This window comes from Myiozetetes cayanensis, unplaced genomic scaffold, assembly GCF_022539395.1.
Source record: "Myiozetetes cayanensis isolate MyiCay16 unplaced genomic scaffold, myiCay2020 scf24, whole genome shotgun sequence".
NCBI lineage: Eukaryota > Metazoa > Chordata > Aves > Passeriformes > Tyrannidae > Myiozetetes > Myiozetetes cayanensis.
This window is the reverse complement of record NW_026087456.1, coordinates 8,717,113-8,741,219: the sequence shown is the minus strand read 5'-3', so window position 1 is coordinate 8,741,219 and position 24,107 is coordinate 8,717,113. Positions and strand designations below refer to the sequence as shown.

Here is a 24,107-nt window from a genome sequence, read left to right as displayed (position 1 = left end):
TCTTACTCATTGGCTTCAGGATCTGCTCGTTTTCCTCCAAACACTGTCTCCCAGCCACCCCTTAGGTGCAGTGGGAAAAGTATTCTCCATAAATTCTGGCAGTTTGGTTTTGGAATGGTCTGTGTGCAAGGGCAAGTAGCTCTTGGCACACTCCAAAGGCTTCTGCAGTGAGTTTAATCCCAGAAGATAGTAAGGATCCCTTGGGGGTAGGTCAAAACCAGAGGAGAAGTTGTCCTCAGTTAGCAGAAATGTGATTTTTCCAACTTTGTGCTTTAGAGCAAATGTTGTTTTCTCAGAGAGTGAACACTGTAGCTCTGATGGCCGCAGACTGGAGGATGAACTGATGTGATAACAGACCACAGCTTTTCTTGTGGGGAAAGCATCAGAATCTAAGTTTTGCTGGATATTGTAGAGGGGATCCAGCCTGTGGATCTGTTTGTGTGTGTAATGATTACAGTGTAGCCATCTCTGGCCGTGCTGATGGAAGCTGCCTGCTGTGGTTCTGACTCCCCAGGGAATTGTTAGGTTTGTTTGAAAGCTGCTTTTTCCTGTTGTGAGCTTTGGAAAAATCCTTAGGTTGGCTGGTGCTGGTGGCTGAACTGCAGGAACCACCTCCTTCAGTTGTGGCCCAAACACTGAACAGAGATGCACAGAAATTTAATTAGGAAGACGTAATGCTGGAAATGAACAAATGCCAGAGAACTTCCTTTAGCCTACGCTGTAAATGAAGTTAAGATTCCCTTACCAGTAAGGCTCTGAGGGTGAGCAAAAGGGAAGGCAAACAACATTGAAGACAAATGGACAGAGTGTAGGACAAATGCTTTAAGTAACCCTATTAAGCCAAAAAGTGCCTATCCAGCATCTTTCACTTGTTGATTGTACTTGTTAGGTTTCCTGATTCTCTTCCCTTCAAACCCACCAGGTTTTGGAAGTGAAAGTCACAGACATAAGCACCAGGCCTTTTCTTTGCTTTTCCCATTACTTGGTGCAAGTGACTCCGTGGGATTTAGGTCGGGGTTAGTGGTGCATAGGTAGGGACCCAAAGGGGAAAGGTAGATGTCATCTTGCCCTGGCTGCAAGTGGAGACTCCCCTGGGAAGAATATGGATCTGCTTCTCCTATAAAACTTAGGATCCATCTCTTTAGCAGCAGTTCCTTTTGAGAGGGATCTCCGGGCTCGGGGAATGGAGTAAGTTATGGAGAATAGAACTTGAAGAATCCCAAACCAACCACCTCACTTTTGAAATACATGAGGCTCTCATGTATTTCATTACTGATGTACTCATGTATGTCATTACTGATCTCCAGTAATCCAAAGCTGTCGTGTAGACATGGGCTAATGTGCATTTGGCAGCTGCTGCTCTGGGGCTTGCTCTGCCCGTAAGGTGGAAATGGTCCTTCCTTTAGCGTTTTAGGAGATAGTGCATGAAGGGCTCTTCTTGCAGTTGGCCCTTGTGAGCTTATTTCTGAAGGGATTGGTGCCAGAGAGAAATATTTTGCTTTGCTCTAGTAGCCTGTTACTATGCAGAAAACTTATTAAAATGGTGAAACCCTCGAAGCCTTCCCAGCAGGAAAAAACTTCTTGGTCTGCTGGCTGATGACAGGTTGTTTGGGCCACTTCTTTTTGATAGTTACACTGTGATGTAAGGAAGATCGTTTAGCTCCATGTGGGAAAAGACATTCAGAAGCTCAGTGGATAGGAGAGCCCTCCTTGAAATGCATCTTCGGGTAGTAACCTGTTGGCAGAGGTTTTTATTTGTGTTTTTTGATTTGAGCTGAGTCACAAGTGATCAGCCCCTGGCTGGAGCTCAACAGCGTGTTCCGCTCTGCTCACGGCAACGCAACTGCTCAAATGTCAGAAAATCAAGCGTGGAAGAACAGCTTTAATTAGTGAAATGACCTGCTCCCCCCCACAAGAGAGATGAGTCTCCTACTTAAGCTGCTTTGACACCCAGTCCACTGAGAGCATTGAAACTTTGCTGCCTTCCCCATCCCTTTCAAAGCCCCAGTGTATGTGTATGTATGTATTTACTTATAAAAACCTCCACCTGTATGGCTGTGCTGGGCCTGCTCCAGCATTTCTTTTACTCTTGGGATTTGCTCCTGTTCAGTTCCAGATTGGGTTAGATTTGAAATGGGTGCAGCACTTGCAGCTAAAAGCATTATCGATTCCATTTGCTATGAATGAAACAACTTAGATGTATCTGGAAAATGAGAGAAGGAGGACGGGGGCAAAACAAATGAATGTTTCATGCCCCATGTTTCAATGCAGCAATTTCCTAGCTCTCTTTATTCCTGCCTTCCTGCGTATTATACTTCGGTGCGCGTTTTGTGGTGCAGGATTCAGAATCCTCTGCCTCATCAGGCTGCACACAGTGTACCACTGCTTGCTAAATACCAATATTTATGATGCTGTAGGTCACATTAGTCATTTTATGTCTGATATGGAAGTATAATGCAATTAATTTAGAGAGGAGGGAGAAGTACAGAAGAAGACCTCTTAAAAAAATGAATGTAGCATAACTATCTTAACTTTGTTTACAGTTTTAATGGAAGTATTGAGAAATGTTAGAGCTTTCACAGAATTGGTTCCAGACAGCAGTGACCAGAGCTAATGTGTACAGCATCACAGAATAGCTTCTTTCTATTTTTGTATATCCTCATATTTCCTGTTCTCTCTAACCCTTGCTCCAATCTCCTGATCTTTGTAGCACATCAAAGCCTATCTTTCCCTTCTTGATGTGTGGGTTAATATTTTCTTGCTGAAATTATCAAACCTTACGTGGCTGCAACAATCCAGGCTTCAAAATCCATGTGCTTGCACTAGAAGATTTTGTATGCTTAAGATAAAGCTTTTTTTTTTTTCTTAAAAAAGTGCACAGCTATGGAAAGTACCTGGTGCCATTCACTGTTGGATCCTGTTGTTGCACTGAAGAAGCCCTGAAATTGTAAAAGCACCAAACTTTTCCCGTTCCATGATGAAGTGGTGATATAATCATCACTTTGTGAATGAGAATGAGAGGTGTTACCCATCATCTTTGAGCCACATCCCAAATGATGGTGTTTCTATGCTTTGCACAGCCCGTGCAGTTGCAGGTCTCTCTTCAGACCCTTTGAGTCAGCATGTGGAGCTGTTGAATCAGGGGTCTCTGCAGTGCTGTGCACCACTGGAGGTGTTTGCTCTCTGCCAGCCCTATTCCGTGATGTGCCTTTGCTTCTGCCCTCAGTTCTCCCAGCTTCTCCTTTTCCAGGCCTTCAGATGCTACTTGAAGTTCTGGCTTAGACTCACTTTCTCGCTCCCATTTTTGCATCTCAAGCAGGTTGCTCAGCCTGGGGGAGTCTCCAGGGAGACCTCATAGTGCCTTCCAGTACCTAAAGGGGCTCCAAGAGATCTGGAGAGGGACTTTGGACAAGGGAATGACAGGACAAAGAGGAATGGCCTCAAACTGATAGAGGGCAGGGTTAAGGTAGATATTAGGAAGAAATCCTTGCCTGTGAGGTTGGGGAGGCCCTGGCACAGGTTGCCCAGAGAAGCTGTGGCTTCCCCATCCCTCGAAGTGTTCAAGGCCAGGCTGGGTGGGATAGTGGGAGGTGCCCATGGCAGCATGGTTGGAATGAAATGATGTTTAAGCTCCCTTCCAGGTGATTTCATGATTGTTTTAGCATAGCTGTAGTCTCAGAAGTGTATTATAACGCAGCAGTAAAGCAAAATTGGACCTTGAAACAAAGCTGGCACCGTTTGTCCGCTGGCCCCGTCGTGGCTCACCGAAGCTGCTCAGAAGCAGGTGCTCTTCTCACTTTCCCCCTCTTCCCCCCCCTCCCAGCGCAGCTCCTGCCCGCGGTGTGTCCACAGCTCTCCAGCCCCTGTCTCCGATGCGTTTGTCTGGTGTCCCGGCCGTCCCCCGCCGACCGAACGCGGGGTGTGTGCACGGCCGGCCGCGGCCGTGGCTCCCCTCTCCGCCCGGCGGGTACCCACGCGTGTTCCTCCCGCGCTGCGGAGGCTCGGGAGAGAGGCGGTGCGGGGCTGGGGCCACCCCGCGGCTGTCACGACGGGACGGGGGCGGACGGAGCCTCCTCCCCGTCGGTGTCCGGGGGGTCCCGGCTGTCCCCAGCGCCCGGCGGGGGCAGCAGCGCGCTCCGTGCCGTCCCGCCCGCCCCTGTGCCAGATCGGGCGTGAGCAGCCTTGGACGTACCGGGAGAAGAGGGAGGGGAGAGGGAGAAGAGGGGAGGGCTCCCCGCTCGGCGCTGTCACAGGCGGGGGGCGGCTGGCAGCGCCCGCGGCTTGCGGCAGCACCGGCGCTGGCACGGGAGGCTGGCGGCAACCCGGCGCTGAGGAAGGAATTACACCCGTGAGTGAGTCCCCCGCGGCCCCTGTCCGTCCAGGAGTCCCCCCATAAGGGCGTTGCGTTTCGCGGCTGTGGCTTGGGGTGGTGGGGTTTTGTGTTTGTTTGTTTGATTTTTTTTTTCTATTTTCCCCCGTTGGTATTTGTCAATAGCAGCCGCGGAGCTCGTCCTGTGTAAGAAACTGTTGAAATACAAGTATCGGGCAGGGATAATCGGAATTTATTTTTTTTTTTTTCCCCAGCAGAAACAGGAAGTCTGCCTTCTGCCAAAGTAGCACGTCAGGCAGACGGGGGGGATCGGGTAGGAAGCCCCCCATTCTCTATGGGTGGATGCAGAGAGAATTTTCCGTGCCACCCCGCAGCCGTGCAGGGCTGGTAGGCACAGGTGCTCTTGCTGCATCTTTGAAAGAGCTGCAGGGAAGGGGGGCTTGCCTCAGCCGTGCCAAACTCTGCGTTTCTGCAGTCCTCGGGTGAGAACCAACGATGTGCTGAGTGGGAAGAGGCAGAGGGAGATTTGTCAGTAATTCCTGTATCCTCTGTAAAGAGCTGTCCAAAAGAATTTTCCCTTCGATGTGATGGGAAGGGGTTGCTACAGGAGATTGTCAGGGTTTCTGATTCCTCTCTTGGAATGGATGAGGGCTGAGGGGAAGCAAAATGTCCTCAGTTTCTGAGGTTTTCTTCCTTCCCTTTCTTTCTCTTCGCGGAGCCCAAATAGCAGACATGCATGTTAAATCCTTACTTCCTATTTAATTTCCCTCATAATATGACCAAGCAACACTAGTGAGCATTTCTGATATTAAGCAGCCGAATGTAGAGACTGTTCATGTGCACCAAAATAATTGTGCTTCACCAAATAATGTCCAGGCTCCGGGCTCCGTTGGCAGCAGTGCATGGATTCTGACGGTGCAGGAGACAAGGATGGAGCCTGTGATTAAGGCCCTTGGGCGTGTCAGCTGCTTGAAATGTAGACTGTTTTTAGCCTTTGCTTTTGCTCCTAGCTTCCTATCTTTTTGTACAGGTGAGGAAAAAGGAGCTACCAGAGATGTCAAGTCATCTTTCCCAATTTAGTATGTTATTTTGCTCTATTTTTCTTTGTGGTCGAGCTTTGAAGAGGGGAAAACCCATTCTAAGAACATATTTAAGCTACCATGAGTGACTTTATGTGGATGGGGTTCGTGTCTCTGAAATCCTCCTGTTGCCATTTGCTTCTCTCTTTTTTTTCTGGAAAATGTGCTTGATCTTCGTGGAGGTGTTACTGGAGAGTAGGATGCTGTAGCTGCTGGAAAATGTGTTTGTGAATCTGTTGCACTTTTCACTCAGAAACCTTCACTTTTTTTTGGTAGCACAAAGCGAAGGAGTTGGTTAGTGTAGAAAAGCAAGAAAACACATTTTAATAGGCTCTTTTGCCCTTCTATTTCTGTACCATTTTGGTTTTGCATTGCGTGTCACTTATTTCCACATCTCTGTGCTTTCAAAAGGGCAGAGCCACGCGAGGGTTGGTACCCAGTGTGGATTATTGCTTGAGTTGAAGGCTAAGCCAGCACTAGTCAGGTCAGCACTGGGATTCCAGGGCTTGATCTGAAGGCCACTGTGATTTGATAAAAAGCACTCTGCTGACCTGGATAGGTTTTTGGATCAGCTCCCTGGCTGCCCATCTGGGTAATTAGTGACTCTGGATGCTGGCAGGGTGTTCTGGTAACCATCCTGAACTTTTTTCTAAATGTTTAAAAATAAAAATCATCTCTTACCCTTCTCTTGTTCCACTAAAACCCAGTGAAAGCCAAGTATGGTTTTATTACGAATCTTGCTTATGGCATTGCCAGCCTGCTTTGTTGGCTTGCATCAATCTGCCTACCCTGGCAAGCTGTGGGCATTTCAGAGGTTGGGATACAATACTTGACTTCTCTTTTCAGTCTGTGCACTAAACTACACTGATATGGTCAGTAAATTACTGCTTCCAATGCTGCTTGGGTGTTCTGAGGGTAATTAGACCCCTCCTGGCCCTGCTACATTTGTACCTCTAAGGAAATAAAGAAAAGGCCCTTGTTACTGTGATGTCCTCTCCCACCGAGTGATTTACTCCTGCACCTACGTGGCCCTGTGGACCATGTAATGAATGGCTTTAGGCAGCTGAAAGAGCAGAATTTTCGGTGATTTTCCTGTTGTGCTCTCTGACAGCTTAAATCAAGGGTGGCTTCACTGTAATTTGTAGTCATGTGCATCCAAGGCTGGAGTCATGTTAATCCATTTCGGAAGCAGTGGGAGGGGAGCCAGTTTCTAACGCTTTCTGAAGCACTTTTTGGGGAAGGTTCTGAATGTAAATCATGACAAGTCTGCGACTGGGAAAGAAAAAGGTGACTGTCAGACCATAATGCTTTGGAGGAATAAGTACCAGCTAAAGTTGACTAAATGTTGTGCTCGTGGGTAGCTTTATTCTCATGCTGTTCTGTGAGCTCTGTATTTGGGTCTCTTTAATTGGTATCACTTGGGCATAGAGCACAAGCAGATATCTCGTATAGTAAACAAAGCAGCAGCTTTAAGTTAATGCTAATGTGTTTGCAGGCTGAGCCAAAAGCTTTTCAGGGTTATTACAACGTGCTGGGCATGCAGCCCATCGATCTAAGTGTCTGGAGGAGACAAAAGTTATGGATTGACTCATTGTACAAATCAGCTCATCTGAAAGTCAGATTCTGCTATTTGTTGCCATCAGTAATTTAGTCGTATTAAGTACGGCTGAGGATGGGTGGCGGTGCGGCCGGAATATTGAGATGGGATTTCAGAGATCCCAGGAGCCGTTGCCTCCATCACCACCCCAGATTTCCTCCGTCACCTGGGGCGAGTCATTAAATGTTTGGGTAAAGCAGAGTTCGTGGTGCCTCCTCCTTTTTCACAGGGTGCTGTGAAGGTGAATGGCTTAGAACCATTTGTGAGGGGATCACAGAAATATCAGCACAATATTCAACAGCTCATCTGAAGAGCGCCCGACCCGTGCGTAACTACATAAGGCTTGGCTTTGTGAGCCTGTCTGTACACGTGCTTCCTATGCCTACACGGAAGCCTGCACAGCTAAAGGGGCTAATTTTGGCCATAAATCCTGGATGTTAGTTTGGGGCAGCGATGAGAAGAGCCTTTGTTCATCGCCAATTCTGAACCAGCATTCCGAGACTGTTCCAGTTGTTAAACGTGACGTTGGAGTTGGTTGTGTATTAACAATGACAAGATAATGCAGGCTCTGACAAGGACTTAAATATGTAATTCCTGTGCTGTGGGATAATGGCATGAAAACCTCTCCTCCAGCGACTGCTGCTGTTGTAATCCAAAATTATTTAGGTGGCTCAATTTGGAAGATTTAATCCCAAAAGTGGTTCAGTCCCGTTCATTGGGAGTGCTTGACCAAGTGGGAAGAGTCTGGTTATCTTGAATTGTGTAAACTCTCGGGTTCAAATCAGCACATATATACAAACGTACATTTGAAGCTTCATAACCTCATGAATAAATCAATAACGTAGTGTGGAACTCTGGGACATCTGGCTGCTTGGAGGCAAAATATTTGTGTTCCATAGAACAACTTCATCCAGGCTGGTTAATTACACAGAACAGAAAGTTCTCAGACTCAGTGCAGCAGCTTTAATTATGTTAGGCTCCTAAATGGGTCGTGGTGCACAGCAATTAGTCAGAGACAGTTAAAAGGTATTTTTTTCTTATTATCTACCATCGAATTATAAATCAAGGTTTATAAATCAAAATACATACTAGCATGCTGAAGGGATTTCTGTTGCTTTTTTATTTTATCCATTTTTTTTCCAACGTGTATTCTCACTTTGTCACCAAGCTCAGCCTTGTTGGCTGTGTGGCTGCTGCAGGGGGAAACATCACACTTGGACTGGGTGTACTGAGCAGGAGATGGGGATGGATGTGGTTCTGTCTATGGAGTGCTGGGGCTCCCCCCCATCCTCAGCTGTGCTGGCTCTTTGGTTTCTTGCTTTCCTGACAGGCATGAACTGTGTCGAGTCTGCTGTCACCATCACCCAGAGTTAGTTTACTTTTTGATTGGCTCTATCTGAGAGAGTATCAGTAATGTGCATTTGGCATTCCATGTTTTTCCTTGGCTAGTTATGCCATCTTAGCCTTTCAGCAGGGCCACCTGTTCCACCTCCAGAGACATCCTTCTGCCATTCCACCCCCCCAGCATCTCATCTCCATCCCATCTTCAACCTCTGCAGTGAAACTGGAGACTGACACTTGTCACTTGAGTGCTTTCCTGTGCTGTTTCCTTGACCTTCATCTGGGCTCATCAGTTAAATTCCAAAGACACTTATATCATTTGGTTCATTTTAGGTTCAGGAAGTTTTTTCTTACTAGACTACTGGCCTGAAAATGCTTTTCAGGTTCTTTCTAAAACTTCATTTCAACTTGTTTTGGAATGCCTTCATCCTTTTCCACTTTCCTTTTTTTTTTTTTTTCCTGACAAAGGCTTTCACTTTACAGTATTTTCCCCAACTTTGCCATAAGGTTTGGAGAGAAGCAGCAAGTAAGATTTAAAAATATGTGTTTATATGTATAGTTAAATATATATATATATACACACACACACACGTTTATGTATCAGTAAAATAGAAAATTTGACTCACCACCTCTTAGCTCACTCTGAAAATTCATTTTGGAAAGTAAGGGGGAGAGAACTTTTCAAAACAAACAACATATTTCATTATATATATATATATAAAAGGGCAGTTAATTTTAGATATTTTCTACAAAATTCAGGGGTCTTGAAAACCTTGGTTATCAAGATGACTATTTTCAATCTAAAGACATTTTTCATGTGTTAAGAAAAGTAAAGATGATAATCCCTTGGGTTTATTTTAATCTGCAGTGCACTGATTCACCAGTCACTGTTAACAGCAGCAGAGCTTTATTGGAATTCTTGTTTTGTGGCTCAGCACAGGTCTGAGGTTGTAGCAATCCCACAGTCCTGTTCCAGTTGTTGAGCTCGTGGATGGCAGCATATTTTTTTACTTGCATGGAAAGCATCTCCACTAGGTATTTCCCCATCTGCTACTTGTAGTTCTGGAGAGGAAACCTAATGCTATTTCTTCTTGTTTTTTCTGGGTAAAGATGTAGGGCAGTGGTGAGATTTTAACACATGCAGATGACTTAAATCAGTTATGGTTTTACCATTATAATCTACCTGGAGGAAAACTACAAAATTAGCTGCCAAGGATTTTTGTATACTGTGCCTTATACAGAAAGTGCAGTTTTATGGATGGTTTTGATGTTAAACAGAAAGCACCTATTTATAAGAGCTCCTGTTTCTATTTATTCCTTGAACAGAAAATTGATGACTCCTAGAAATGAGTATTTATCAATTTTTAAAGAGATGAATTGATTCAAGGGCTGGTTTGCAAGCAGAGCAATCAATGTTGTGCTTTGAGCTGAAGCAAACATGGCATTATGGGCTCTCTTAATTTCTCAGCCTTTCTAAACGGTGACAGTGACTTAAAATCTTAATTGCCTGCGTTTAGAGAGCTGTGATTTACACATCTGTGCTGTGACCAGCAGAACAGCTGAGCTCGTTTCTTCCTGTGATTTACTCGGTGGCTCTGGTGATCACAGAGGCAGAACGGTCCAGCTGCTGCCGCCCGCCCTCCCGTCTGGGGGGAAACTCTGCAGCCCCCACTGCAGCTTCCATGGGCGTCCTTGCACGCACTGATGGAACAAAATTATTATGTACTATGAAAGAAATCATTGGTTTAATTTTGAAAAATAGGTACTTTTTTTTTTCCTGGGAGATGAGCAGTGTTCAGCTGTCGGTGTTCCATAATAATACTGGGTAATGGTGTACAAGCACTTAAAAGTAAAAGGTTTCTATTTCTAGTCTTTGAAATGACTCACTAATAATGCAGAGCTGCAGGTTCTGGAATTCCTGTTCCAGTGTATGCTGCTGCGGGAGATGGCTCCGATTTCATATCCCAAGGGATATGAAACCATCCTGATTCCTACGCAGCTCTGTAGTGTGAGGGAGAGTATAATGAGTGATGCTCTCCTAAATTAGCCCCAAGCCCCTGCTCTCAGCCCAGCATGGGGGCCTGAGGGGTGTCCAGCAGTGAGGCACGTGCAAGGCAGGAATGGCTTTCAGCGTTTCCCTCTTGTTCCTTGCCTCCTTTGGTCGTTCCAAGGGAAGAGTCATGGAGTGGCAAATAAAAAGCTTTAGCATATATTGGATTTCACACACCTAATCTACTTTTTGTGGAGTGTTTCTGCATTGCCAATTAACACAGGCTATTGTATGGGCTATAAAAGTTTTACTGGAGGATAAAACAGCAAAGAGGTGACGTACTCAAGACCCTTCCATCTGAAGGAAGAGGAAGAAGTATGAAATGGGTGGTGAAGCTTCCAGCGCATCCCATTAATGACTGCAGCAGCTTTTTTGCTCTAATGATGGTCAGAAGATTTAAAACTAAATGCATCTTGGAAAACAGCCGTTTCCAATGGCTGTCTGGATTTAAAAGGAAGTTTTTGAAGTCCGGGATGAAAGGCGAGGAAAAATCTCTCAGCTGTGAATCTCTTGACCTCCATTTATTTTATGGAAGCAAAACTTGATTACATTTGTGCAGAGTTGCTGCCTAAAGGGTTTTAGTATCTGGTCAATCCCCTGTTGGTGATCCTGTGGCTGAGAACATCTCATCCTGCTGTCCTGTACCTCGACTCGTAGTTGCTGCAGCCTCAGCAAAAGGAAGAGTGGCTGTAAAAACTTTTTCCTTCTTTTTTTCTCATGTAGTTTGACAGTTTTCCTGGCTGGCTAAAGCCAGGCTTTCATTTTGTTTTGTTTTGTTTTGTTTTTTTCTGTAAAGGGAAAACCATGTTTGGACAGTTTGATTATAAAACTTTATCGAAGTAAAACCGACTTCAGGAATTATACACCTGTAAACCAGTTGGATCATGGGCAACTTGAGTTCTTTCACTGCTTGTAGGTGGTAAGCAGAGAGAGGAGTGATGACAAACGTGTTCTTGGGAGGACTTTAAAGGTTTCAAAATTTGGGATAACTCAGCACTACCCTAGGCTTGATGGCAGAGGCAGCTGCTTGAGGGCTAATTTGCTGTTACCTCTTGAGGAGTTCAACTACAGTGTTTCTACTTACTTATCAAGATGGAGAAATATTTTGTAATATATACATATAAAATATTTATATCAATGCATAAATTACACAAACCCTATTAACAAAATATTTGTACATTGATATAAAACTGTATATACAGTTTTTAGGTAAAATAATTTGTGTATATATGTGGAGCTGCAAGGTGCAAAAATACTCTCTTCATTATACATATTTATTACGTATTTTTTGTTATATATTATATTCTTTATTCTCTTCTTGCCCTTTGTTTCCTTATCTCCTGCTTGTAAAGCCTGCTAACTGGACTCTGTGTACCCAGTTCATGTTTTTGTTGCTAAAGCAGATCTTATCAGTGGATCTGCAATCACCCCTCTCTTACACAGAGGTGTTGGTGCCTACTGCTCTCCTGTGACCTCCTTTTTGGAAATCCCAGCAGTACTGGATGTACAGTGTGCAATCTGCAGCTGAACATTAATTTGCACTGGGCACACAGTTACTGAATATTTATCAAAAATTCACTTGTATTAAAAAAGCGACGTTATTGCGGCAACCTTCCGTTGTGAGGAAATGAGGGGGAGAAAAGATGAATATCCTATGGGGTGATACAGTGGTGTCAGTCCATCTTCCCAGATGTCCTCATGGTCCGAGTGACAAGCAGTAATTGATGTGCTCTCCTTTCTTTGTCACCTCAGCTTATCTTCATTCTAATCATTGCCACCTGCCTGCTCTGAGCAAACGTTTGATGGGGGTGTTGGGATGGCTTCTGCACACAGGGCAGGCTTTCTGTCATGAAATCCCCTTCCATGGGTGAGAAGGACATGCAGAATCTGAAGTTATCCTGAAATATCTGACCTCTGCAGTGTACACTGACATATGGATGTGCTGCAAACCATTTAGGGCATAACTATTGAAAATGTGGTTTTGATCCTAAGATTGTGGTCACTTTGGCAGAGAATACAATTAGAGCAAAGATCTAATTGAAAATGATTAAAAATTATTTCTACTGAAATTAGAATTACTTCTGTAAAGTTGAAGCTAGTATTCAGATTAAATTGCTGTCTGGATTTGAACATAGATGTAATTAATATCCAACACAAGCAGTACTAAATAGAATGTGAATGTAAAATTTTAATTTTTTTTTGTTTGTTTTCTCTAGTTGATTTTAGTTCTAAAACCAACAAGCAAAACATGGTAACATGTTTTGTTACCGTGTATTGGTAACATAGCATTGGACAGTCATTTCTTAGGATTTCACAGCACAGTCTGTTGTTTATGTATATCCTGATATTTTCTGTCCACGTTAATTTAATTCTAATGGGTGTATTGGTCATGATGAGTGTAGCACAGCATATTCAAGTGCTTTTTTTTTATTTTAACCACACTTTTCATCTTTCAAAAAAATCACTGTTTTCTGTGCTTACTTCCAGCCCTGCGCTCGCCATTTGCTTTTTGAACCACTTGATGATCCTGCATTAGCCGAAGATTTCAGTTCCTGATGCCACATTTCCTCAGTGTAGTGAGAGTTAGCAGAGGAGCCACTGAGGTCTGGAATATCCACAAGCTCGTGCAAAGCTTTTGCTACTGACTCACAAAGTTTGGTGAAGGGGCAATATATTTGCAAGGCATTTTGAAAATTACCAGTTTAACAGTTTAGTTTCTAAGTGTGCTAAGCTGCTGTTACAGCTGGGTTTTTTTTACCAGGCTTTGTTTTTTTTTTTTTAAATGTAACTTGATTTTTTTGAAGTGTCTGTTCTCTGATTGGCTCTCCACCCACCTGGCTGCTGAAAAATATAAATATTTAGAACCAGCTGTGGCAATAGGCAAGACTGTTGTAAATTAAATATTTGAACAGGTGAATGTTTTTCAATATACGGGGCTGTTTGTGTGTAAACAACCAACACTGGCTGCACTAATTGTTTTACTATCAGGGAAAGAACTTGCACCTGCCTTGCCCTTAGAGTCTCAGCTGCTGATGGACCCAGCTTCCTTAAATCAGGGTGAACCACCACATTGCTGTTACTCTTTTGCACCTCTAGGAGCTTCAAAAGACCTTTATTACAAAAAAACCCTTGGAAAACAGTAAGTAGAAAGGAAAAACAAGTGGTTAAGTGTTAGAGCTTGTGGAGAAATGAGGCAGTTTGTTTTAAATTTTAACCCTCTCATGTGTTTGTAGAACTTTGCTCAATTTTAGCATCTTAAAATACTTCTGCTATGAGAATGATAACATATTCTGTTGTCCATCATGGACAACATGAAAGGAATTTATTTCTCTCAACTTACTACTCTTAACTGGGAAAATCTTTTATAGCCCAATGAAGAATGCAAAGTTGCCCAAAAGATTCAGACATGCAGTTGCTGTTAATTTAAGTGGGAGCTTTGTGGGCTCTGCAATCACTTAAGTAGCTTTGAAAAAACTCATCCTTGCTGTCTAACGTCTCTGCAGTAGCCAGTGTTTGTAGTCTGCTTTGTACAAGATAAATTCCTTTTCGTTGTACTGAGAGCACACCTGAGAGTGTTAGAATTGCCATTTTGTGTTAGCAACAGAAACGTTATGAAAAAGTAATGTCTGCTTTAAAATCAGCATGAAATATTAATCTGAAACGTCAATGGAAGTTTAAAGGTAACGTGAAATTTTCATGCATTTTAAAGAGTAAAATCCATGCAAAAGTGGTAAGGACTAAATTATTATAGTGAACAGAAGAGTTGTACTAATAACTGTGGAATTCAAATCAGGTTTGTGGTTCCATTAGGTGAAAAAAGCAGAAAAACATGGTGACTTCTAATTTACCCCTTGATTTCTGTAACCTGGAATTAGGGTGTTAGTTAAGATGTGGAAGACCTAGCATTACTTGTGTCCTTGGATGGAATGGAAACTCTTTTTTTGGTCATTCTGTCAGCACTCTGCTTTGGAATCAACACCTTACCTTTGGGTAGCTTGTGTTTCTGAGGACACACAAATACAAGTGGCCTTTGCATGAGCTGGGTAAGATTATTCCAAAGTACTCCATGTGCTGTTATGGCTTGCTGGAATCAGTCAGGTTTTTGGGATCAGAAACAGGGCAGCGCTGAGGACTTTTTGAATGAATCTCCCACATGCTGTTCCTTCCTTCCTGGGTATTGGAGTGAGTAAACAAAGAGAAATGACGTTTCTGTTAAATGAAAATTAATACCGTGTTCAGGAAAACAGTAAAGGATTTTAGAGAGAGAGATGTGCCTGATAAGACAGGCAGAGAGTCATTCCTGATTTTTATTTTGATTGTTTAAAGATGAGATTTGATTATTTGGGCAGGTTTCCATGACAATTCAGATCAGAAACCAAATTTCTGAAACACTGCAGAAAGCAGCTGTACTTGAAAGTCCCAGTTGTTTTCACAGTGTTGAAAAAAAATATGTAAAGAGAACTCAAGAGTAAATATTGGGGAAATGGGGAATGAGTTATGGAGGAATATTCTCCCTTCTCTTAGTTTTAAAGCTGCTCTGAAATTATGTTTTCTCAGTTGTATTTTTGTCTGCAGTGTTAATGTTGGTTTAAGAGGAGATTCATTTAGATTTATTCTGCAGGGCTATAAAGATTTTGAAAATGTGAAGTAAATGGTGTGTTTTTGGCGGGGGGGAGTGGAAAATGAAACACTTGACACGAGGGAGTCTGTAGGTGTGCACGCCTGGCTCGTGCCAGGTGAGCCTAGTGCATTTTTGGGCACTGATGCCAATTTACTGATAACATCTGGAAGAAATCCAGCTTTCAGTGCTAATTTTATTGACCACTTATTAGTCTTAATATTTGGATAAAGCATAACATTTTAACTTACAGAACATCAGTGCAAACCAACTATGTTTTAGTCTTTGTTATAATATGTATTTTTGTTATTAGTGCAAACCTAAAAATAAATGGGAAATCAGATGGTTTTTCAATCTGAAGGCACTGAAATAAATTAATATTACAATTATCATAGGTTGCTGAGTATCCTAAATAAATATCATGGTTTGTACACTCTACTATTTATTGTGGAATGCTGCTTAGTGAGAACAGAAACAGCGGTGCAGGAGGGGAATATGCCTCTGTTGACAGGAGAATGTTTGCTGAACAGTGGTGAGAGGTTCCACCTGCTTCAGCAGGAAATACTGCAGACAGGAGTTTGGTGGCAGGAGGATCAGCCCCTCAGGGCTGTGCTGCTGCTCTGCCTCCCCTGCCGTGCAGCTACATCAGAGACACACGTGGCACTGCACAGCCTGGAGCACGGCAGGTGTTTTCCTGGGATGCAGATAAAGCAGAGCAAGGTTGTGGTGTCACCTGAGAATGCTGACATCCGATTGCCACCTTTTTGAAGGTTATTAAAAAAAAAAAAAGAAGTAAAAAGTAGCAGCTTTTAGGTGGCTTTCTGGCCCTTCAGGATACCTTAAATGGCAAGGCATTTTCGCAGCAGTTCTGATCTCTTAAAAATCAGTTTCTCCAGTTTGAAATCAGGAATAAACATGAAAGAGTTGCTGAGCCTGTTGCATTATAAATATGAAATATGGTGAGTCTGGGTTCTGGAGCTGCACAGTCTGCTGTGCAGAGAGATTCCAGACACCTGAATGTTGGATGAGGCCTTATACCTGATTTTTAGGTGCATATTTTCTGCGAGTCACTTTGCAGGAGTTGCTTTGGGTGCTGTGTTTTGCCTTGGTGCACTTGGAGATGTGTCCTATGAAACATGTGCCAGGCAAGGCAGGTATCTGCAGAAATTGGTGAAGTCGAACAACTGCACATTCACCGGCTCCTGTTGCTGTTGTAGCTACTGGATTAAGGGCTAGGTTAATTCTAGATGGATATTGGTGCCTGTAGATTGTAAATCTTACCTAACATTTGTAAGTACTGTCCTGCTTACAGCCTCACTGGAGGAAGGTGAAGGTTGTCTTCCCAGTGGATCGGAATATCCCACACCTCTCCTGCTTGAGCAGAACTTGTGGGCACACTGCAGCTCTCCAAGGGCTGGGCTGAGTCCCAGGGGCTCTCTAATTAGAGGGGAAAAAAACCCACAAATGGGCAGTTCCTTCAGCACAGTTGGAGTGAATGTTGAAACACTTCATGCAGGGCTGAACTCCAATTCATTAAAGTGCTGTAGGCAGCTTTCAGTATAGTAATGCCAAAAGCCAGGCTGTGTCATGCCAGAGAACTGGCTATAGCAGCACATCCCACACCAAATCCAGGCACCTCTTTCCCTGACCTTTGGCAGCCCGTTAACCAGCCCTTGGGGAGATTTAAATGGTCACTTGAAAATAACGCCAGAGAATATCAAACCAACTTTGTCAGTGTCCACTGGTGGTAACTGAGAGCATTTGGTTTCCTGGTCTCTCTCTGATGCTGATGTAAAGCTCTGAATCTTCACATTGTATTATTCTTGGGTTTGGGTGCTTTGCTTTTGAAATTGCATCTCATAATATAATTTTTAAGAAGAGTTGTGTTTCTAGTCCTTTCTCCCAGTTTATAAGAGATCAGAACCACAATATGACTTCTTAAGTCATCCTTTTCATAAGGCACGACTTCATATGAGACCATATTAGGCTGATGTAAATCAGCAAAGCTCCTTAGGTGGAGCTGCTCTTCTTTCACTCACTGTTGGAGGCTTGAAATGCTGCAAGTCTCCAACTTGATTTTACCATATATGGCTTCATTATTTATATGGCCGAAGTTACCTATGTAAATCTTCCAAAAAGACTCAATCATCCAAAAGGATACAAAGGCTATGAAATACCATCTTGGTGGCCATGTGAAATGAGGAAGACTTCCTTTCTTTCAGTGCTGTGTTGGTTTGTTGTCTGTTGGGATTTTTTAGTGCTGGTCTCTGACATTAACTAGAAGAGGCACAACATGTTTTGTTTTGGCTCGTAAGGAATTTTAAGTCTCAATAGAATATTTTGGAGAATTGTCGCTGCAGTTTGGGGACTCTCATCCATTCCAGTAAGTTTTTTGCAGGTTGATTGCTGTCTGTGACCAGGTATCAGGTGATGCTTATTATTCTGGAACTAACTATATGTATCAGTAGAGCACAGAAGTATCCTCCTCTGTCTTGGTAACATTTGAAAGAGAGACATGAAGGTTCACTTTATGTTGTATCAAGACTGACAACAGTGCTGTTGCCTGGGAGGAACATCCCTCTGGTCACTTCAGAACAGTTGCCTTCTGGCTTAACTGCACTGAAAATATTGCCCTGCCTTCCTTTTCCTCTCCTCTCGAGATTCCCCCTTGTGCCTTCACAAAGATACACTGCTGCGCCCTGCCCAGACTCCCTGAGAGATAAATCCAGCTTTTGTTCTCCCGGATTCTTTGAGCCTGGCACAGACAACGCCAGTGGCCTCATCTGATTAAATCTACTTCAGTGCCACGCAACACGACAAATGCTTTTGGTTCAAGTTGAATGGTAAAGCTTTTGCGAACAGGAAAAACAGTTGTCAGCTGTCACTGTTGTGGGACCGAACGCACGTCGTGCTGCAACAAGCAGACAAAAAAGCCTCTGAGCTGCACAGCAGATCAAATGGGAAACCCACTCAGGGTACAGCCAGTTCTGTTAAGACACCAGTGTATTTTTATCGAGACTTGTTTAACAACAGAGGGGAGAACATCTGTCAGCAATTGGTAATGTGGAAAAATAGTCTCTTTTGCTCTCAAGAAAGCCCAGAAATTGAGTAATTACATGATACTGTATCGTTTTCAAGATAGGAGGTTTTGAAATCTTCATTTGGTTTGCTTGCAAATTTAGCTTTTGACTTAATTTGTTGTAAAACAAATTGTTTAAAATCTTTGAAAGAAAAGCTCCTTCGAGGAGCTTTGGAGAAAGCTCTTTGGCTGCAGTGGTGGCTCTGCCTCAGAAATGAAGATATGAGAGTGAACTGGAGTTGAAAATGATACCTGGGTGTGTGCCACGGTCCTGGCTATTGTGTCTCTTGTGCAAGAGCACACACGTGTTCTTAAGATAGTAGACTTATCTAAACAGTTATATTTTTTCTGGCAAATGCAAAATATTTCTTTCTCCAGTGTAACTAATGCTTGGTCACATGTTTTCTCACACTTTTGCTGGGGTAGTTAGTGGTACTTTTGGCAAATCGAAGGTCTCTGGGAGTATTTCTTACCGTTCCAGAACTCTGGACCAAATCTTTTCAGGCTGAGTTTTTATTCTACCACTCCCCCAGCCCTGCTGAAGAGAGAAGTACAAAAGTTTATTACAGGACACGGGGTATTTCTGAGTTTCACTTTTCTGTATGTGTGTTCTTCACTCTGTTCCTTGTTTTCTTTGAGGAGGTGAAAAAGGAGCCAATACTAGCTTTTTGTTTTTCTTAAATGGCTAAGAATAGGTGGCTTTTGAACTGGAGCTGGTTTTGAGCTCTTGAATATTATAGGTCAGTCTCAAAGCAATGCCAAATTTATGCTTAATCTCAAAGCAGATGGGCATCTTACCATTTGGCAGGAAGTCCCACACCTGGTACGGAGCATGCTGGCATTTCATTTTGGGACTGTCCTTCTCGGAGCTTATTCATTCAATCCCTTTTTAGTTGAACCTGAGTGAAGTCCATCCTCTAGTAGAAGTTTGTGTTTTAAAACCGAGTCCAACAGAACATCCTTCCCTGTGTGTTCCTGGTTCAGGGATTTCATGTCTGGCCGGCGCAGAGAGGGTCGAACACCGTCCTTGAATTCTGGCCGTCACTCTCTGGCTTTGGCCGGCACAGGATCCGTGTGGATTGCCGTGCTATAACCGCTCCGGGCACGTCTGCCTGGCCGTTTCCAGGCAGCCTTCCCTCTGCTCCCTTCTCCAGGCTGGCTGGCCGGCAGCCAGCCCTGCCCCAGGGGCGCAGTGTGCGGGCTAATGCAGTAAGTGCTGCTGGCAGCGTGGGGTGACCTCATGACGCTGGCAGGGCTCGGTGAGCGGAGCTGCGCCAGAGCCAGGGCAGGGAGGCAGCAGGGCTACACCTTGGAGTGGGACAGGCTGGCTGATGGGGAATGATCCCTGCTTTTTGTGGAAGGCCAAGCCAATAATGATCGTGATCTGTGCTTCTGCCCTATGGCTCTTGTCCTTTGCACCCCTTCAGACCCTAAGGGAGCTTTCCTGCATTAGGCTTTTCGTACTGAGCAGGGAAATGTTGACCTGAAGGTCATAAGTGGCTTAGTCCTCCAAGTGTGTGTGGAGCCACCCTCGTGGATATATTTTTATAATGTGCTAATGGCTCAGTAACTGGTGAGGGAGATGGAAACACTTTGACCTGTCAGCTAAAGGGCACTAAAAGTCCTCTTTGGTCCTTAATATAGTAAGGACACATCCTAACAAGTGGCATTCCTCTCTTCTCAGCTTTGTAAGCTTCCTTTCGGTTCATTTTATGTTACAGCCGTTCAGGAATTGTTAGGGCTACCAGAATCACGTAACTGAAATAAAATAGTTATTTCTGCCATTTCTGCCTTTGCTTCATTGAGGTGCCCTCTCTCTCTGCTCTCCCAAAATCCCTCAGCACAGTGCAGGCAGTAACTTGCAAGTATAGCAAGACTCAGTAAGGAAGATGATTTTTTTTTTCCCCCAGCTACATGTTCAATATGCTTCCTTTTAAAAAAATTAAGTCAGCATCCTCATTTTAATTAAATAAAAGACCGCTAGCTAAAGCCTCTTGAACACGTCGCATAAAAAATAGGAAGGAAGCCAAAGAGAAATGACTGCTGAGATAATTTCATCTCTCGAGCTGGGTCCTTCAGCTTGGTTTCCCAAACCATCTACTGGCACCCAGGGAATGTCACGGCAAGCCGTGCTGTCACCCTGGGGCTCAGGAGTCACTTGTGGTCACCCAAGGACACCTGTCCTGAGAGAGGCAGGAAGATCTTTTAGGGTCAGGTAGCAAAGGAAGCTGTGAGGTGTCTCAGAAAATGTGTCAAAATACATTAATGCTGTAAAGCACTTTATCAGTAATTAGGAAGTGAATTAGCAGCCATTCCTGCTAGGAGCTGCTTCCAGCGCTCTGAGCATTAATCTCTGTGCTCTCAGTGGAAGCAGTGGTGTATATTTACAGGAGGCAGTTATCTAATTACTGACCATTAATGAGCGTAGTCTCTAACCCTACTCAGAGAGTTGAGGAATGTCAGATCAATGGATTGTTCCCTATTTCTCCTTTCTCCCTTGTTCAGGATCACGGGCCAAGTTTTTCCCTCTGCATTACAGGCAGGGAACATATAAGCACTGTGGCACTACCTGTTGGTGAATCCTCTCAGTGTGGGATTTGTGTTCTGCCCTGACAGCTGGGGTGCTGCAGTTGGCCTGGTGCCAGCTGCTGCTTCCCTCTCAGGGATGGAAGTTGGCACTTTGGATCAGGACTTCAGCAGGGCAGGAATGCAAATGCAGTTTTTCAGTACGACACGTTTTTACTGCCCCCCTGCTTTGTGGAGATCCTCCTCTGGCTTAAATTCCGTTGCTTATTACCCATCTCCCTTTTCCTGAGGGATTAAATAGATTTCCTTGCTGCTAAAGCCCAGATTGACTTCAGAGGTACCTTGGATCCAGATATTAATCTCTTGCACTTTATTGCATTTAAAATGACTGATGTAATGACAGCAAATGAAACCAAATGCTTCACTATAACTTTATAGAGTTAGTGTGTATATATACAAAAAAGTAAATTGAGTTGCCACCCCACCCTCAAGATTTAACTGGAATGAGCAAGACTGTTAATTTGCTGTTAGTACAGAACTTAGTCACTCTCTGAGGTAGACATCTGTAAGTGCACAGTGGATTTGAACTGTTCAAACCTATTAAAATACTTTTGGTGATCCTTAGGCTTAGGAGGAAGAGAGAATAAATTGGTATTTTGATGGAACCGCTGATCTTATAAATGGCACCTGTGACTTCAAAGAGTTTGCAGAACTGGGCTCTGAAATGTTAAAGCTCCAGTTAGACACAAAAGCAAGTTTTTGGAAGATTTTTTGAACTGATAATAGTGTTGAGGGCTCTGGACTTTGAAACTTCGTGTCCCGGTGAAGGAGTCCGTGCCATGGGTGCTTTGAATATCGGGCACAGTGTGCAGCTGGCGCTGTCCCTGCCGGTATTGCATCTGTGACCGAGCTCTGCATGCACACAAAGGCAGCCTTTGTTCCCTTCCCCCTGACCCCGGTGACTCGGTGCCCTGCCAGGGTGCCCAGACCATTTGCTGCAGAAGAAAAGAAGCTGCTGTAGAGCTCTTCAAAGAGGAGGATGCAGGGCCAGCCGGTTTGAAAGTGTGTAATGAGAAAAACAGGTGAATTTCTTATAATGCCTCACTTGTAACATTTTAGGCAATGTATAATGGCCCCAGGATGCATGTGAAGATTTGTGTTCAATGTTTCCTGTTTTGAGATTTGTGTACAATGTTTACCTACTCTGTAGGGTTTATTATTTCACTCTTTATGTTAGAAATGGTAACCAGGTATGGATTTGGACCACTACAAATGGGCTAAAACCTGAGCCTCGCTCAGTTAAATCTCCCTGGCTATGGTTTTGTTTGGAAACACGAAGCAAAGCTTCTGACAGCTAATGCACCCCTACTCTGCTGCCTCTAAGAAAAGTCCCCACACGAGAATTCCACTAAGGACCATCCATTCAGTCTCAAAATAAATGAAGATGACTCTGTCTTCTTTGTGGGCTGTTGTTTTGGTTTGCAGCTTGCTCTGGGTTAGTGGCTCTTTGGAGTGAGTTTAAAAACCAAACCACAGTGTTGGCTTCTTGTGTAAGGTGCTCTCAGCAGATGCAAGAACCTGGCATGGAAATCAAAGAACACACTTATTTGGTGGATGTAGGATGAGCCAAAGCACTTAACAGGGATCACTGTAAGGCAATAGTGCTTTATCAGCCTCTGCTGACTCTTGGAATGAATATTTTGAAGGCAGTGCAGCTTCTTCTTAATCTAATTTGGTGGATGTGGATTCCAGAAGGAAGATTTGTCAGTGTTTCACAGAGCAGATGGCTGTGTACGGATTTGGACTGAATTATTTCCATTTCAAGTCCTCTGCAGCAGGAGGAAAAATATGATTTCAGTCTCATAGCTATATTTATGTCTGTAATTGCTGGTTAATAACAATTCTGGTCAGAGAGTTTGGAGATCATTTCTTTTGTTAGGCAGACAAGAGACAGCGTCATCCATTAGCACTAATCCTGTTTGCTGAGAAGCCCAGTGTCTAAGGGTTAGACTGCTTTGTGTTTCATCTTTGTCCCCCTTTAAAATTGGAGGAAGGTGTGGCTTAGAGTTGCATGGATAAAGGTTGGTGTTATGACACCTGCTGGCAGGTGTTCCTTGAAGGAGTTGGTGGGGATGCCAAAGGAATTCTAACAGCTTTTACTTCATGGTTCCTGAGTCAGTACAGCCTGAGATGCCTTGGGTTGTGAAGGTGCAGAATGAAGGTTGTTACATGGGATTAATGGAAGGGGATTTGTTATCTGCCCAGGAGTCACTGCAATTGGAATCTGTCTGGTCATTGTTTTCACTGATAAAGGAGAAATGTACACCTCATTTGGGTGGAATCCCAGCTGGAATGGGTGAAGGACAGCTGCAATATGCACTTTCCTGTTGGTTTCTCTTAGTGCACAACAAGGACCACTTTGTCTTGATTTTGGATTTTCTGGTATAAGCGCTGGGCAGATGAATCAGTGCAACACTTGCCAAATGGCAAAGGTGTTTCTCCTTAGAAATAAGCTTTATCTCTAGCACTTGAAGTTCAACAGGTACTTTTTGTGTGGGACCCTCCCAACTTGTTAATCTGCAAAGCGCAGGCACTGCAAAAAAGTCAAGTTTTTGTTATCGCTCGGAATTGTGCCATGGGTATGTGGGAATCATCACAAATCCTGTAGGGAAACCAGCCATCAGAGTGCCTGTGATCAACACAATCAACCTTGACAATGATTCCTCCCCTTAAAAGGGCAAGGGGGGAAAATGAACTAAAGCTAAAAACTGCCGTGTTTCATCAGATACCTCTAGTCAGATGGCAATAATACAGTGAGTTGTCATTTTGAGGACAAAAATATACAGTAGCATATGTTAAATCCAGCTAAGTACCTCTTGTAGTTAAAGCACGATATATTGTGAAATGGGCTAATACCCTGGAGAAGCCTGAGTTGGAGCTGGCATTGCTCTTGCAAAAGCCTAAACGTGGACTAGAGGACCCAAATTTGAAAAGGATGGTAACATGAGTTCTGCCAGGGGGAGATAAAAAAAAAAGTGTTCATTCAGAGGCATCACAGGCTGACAGGAGGTGGAGGCAGCAGAACTTGTGCAAGGAGATGTCTGAATTTGGCAGGGATTTCAAACTGAGCCTAAAATAAAGTGGGTTGCGTGCAGGCAGGGCCAGCCCGTTATGGGAAGGAGGGATACTGCCAGCTGAAATGTGTCACAAAGCTTGGGCAAGCCTCCTGCTGGAAAGGAGGGGTCATGGTTTCAGCAAATTCAGAGGAGTATTTTATTGACTATGAAAGCTATTTAGTTGTTGGGGAGTTAGCCCACATTTCTTATAATTTTCAACTTTTACCGGATATGAAAATAAGTGAAAAGCTGGCACATGGCGAAGGTGGTGGTATGGAGGCAACGTGAAATGATTTCCTTTCAGAATATTTGTAAGGGTGTATTTTGGGTTGTGAAGGACCATCTAAGGCAATCATGCCTTTTATAGGATG

At 43.7% G+C, this 24,107-nt stretch overlaps 1 protein-coding gene across 2 annotated transcripts in view; it reads left to right on the top strand.

Annotated features, from left to right (window-relative positions):
* The window catches only part of ANK2 (ankyrin 2), a 260,645-nt gene that overhangs the window by 18,802 nt on the left and 217,736 nt on the right, over positions 1–24,107 (top strand). Inside the window, exon 1 of one of the 2 annotated variants that reach the window (XM_050320646.1) lies at positions 4,247–4,348. The exons of the other annotated variant lie outside the window; for it this stretch is intronic. The gene's annotated coding sequence lies outside the window, so the exon portion shown is untranslated. Of the gene's footprint in view, positions 1–4,246; positions 4,349–24,107 lie in introns of those variants that run through there. 2 annotated transcript variants of the gene reach the window in all.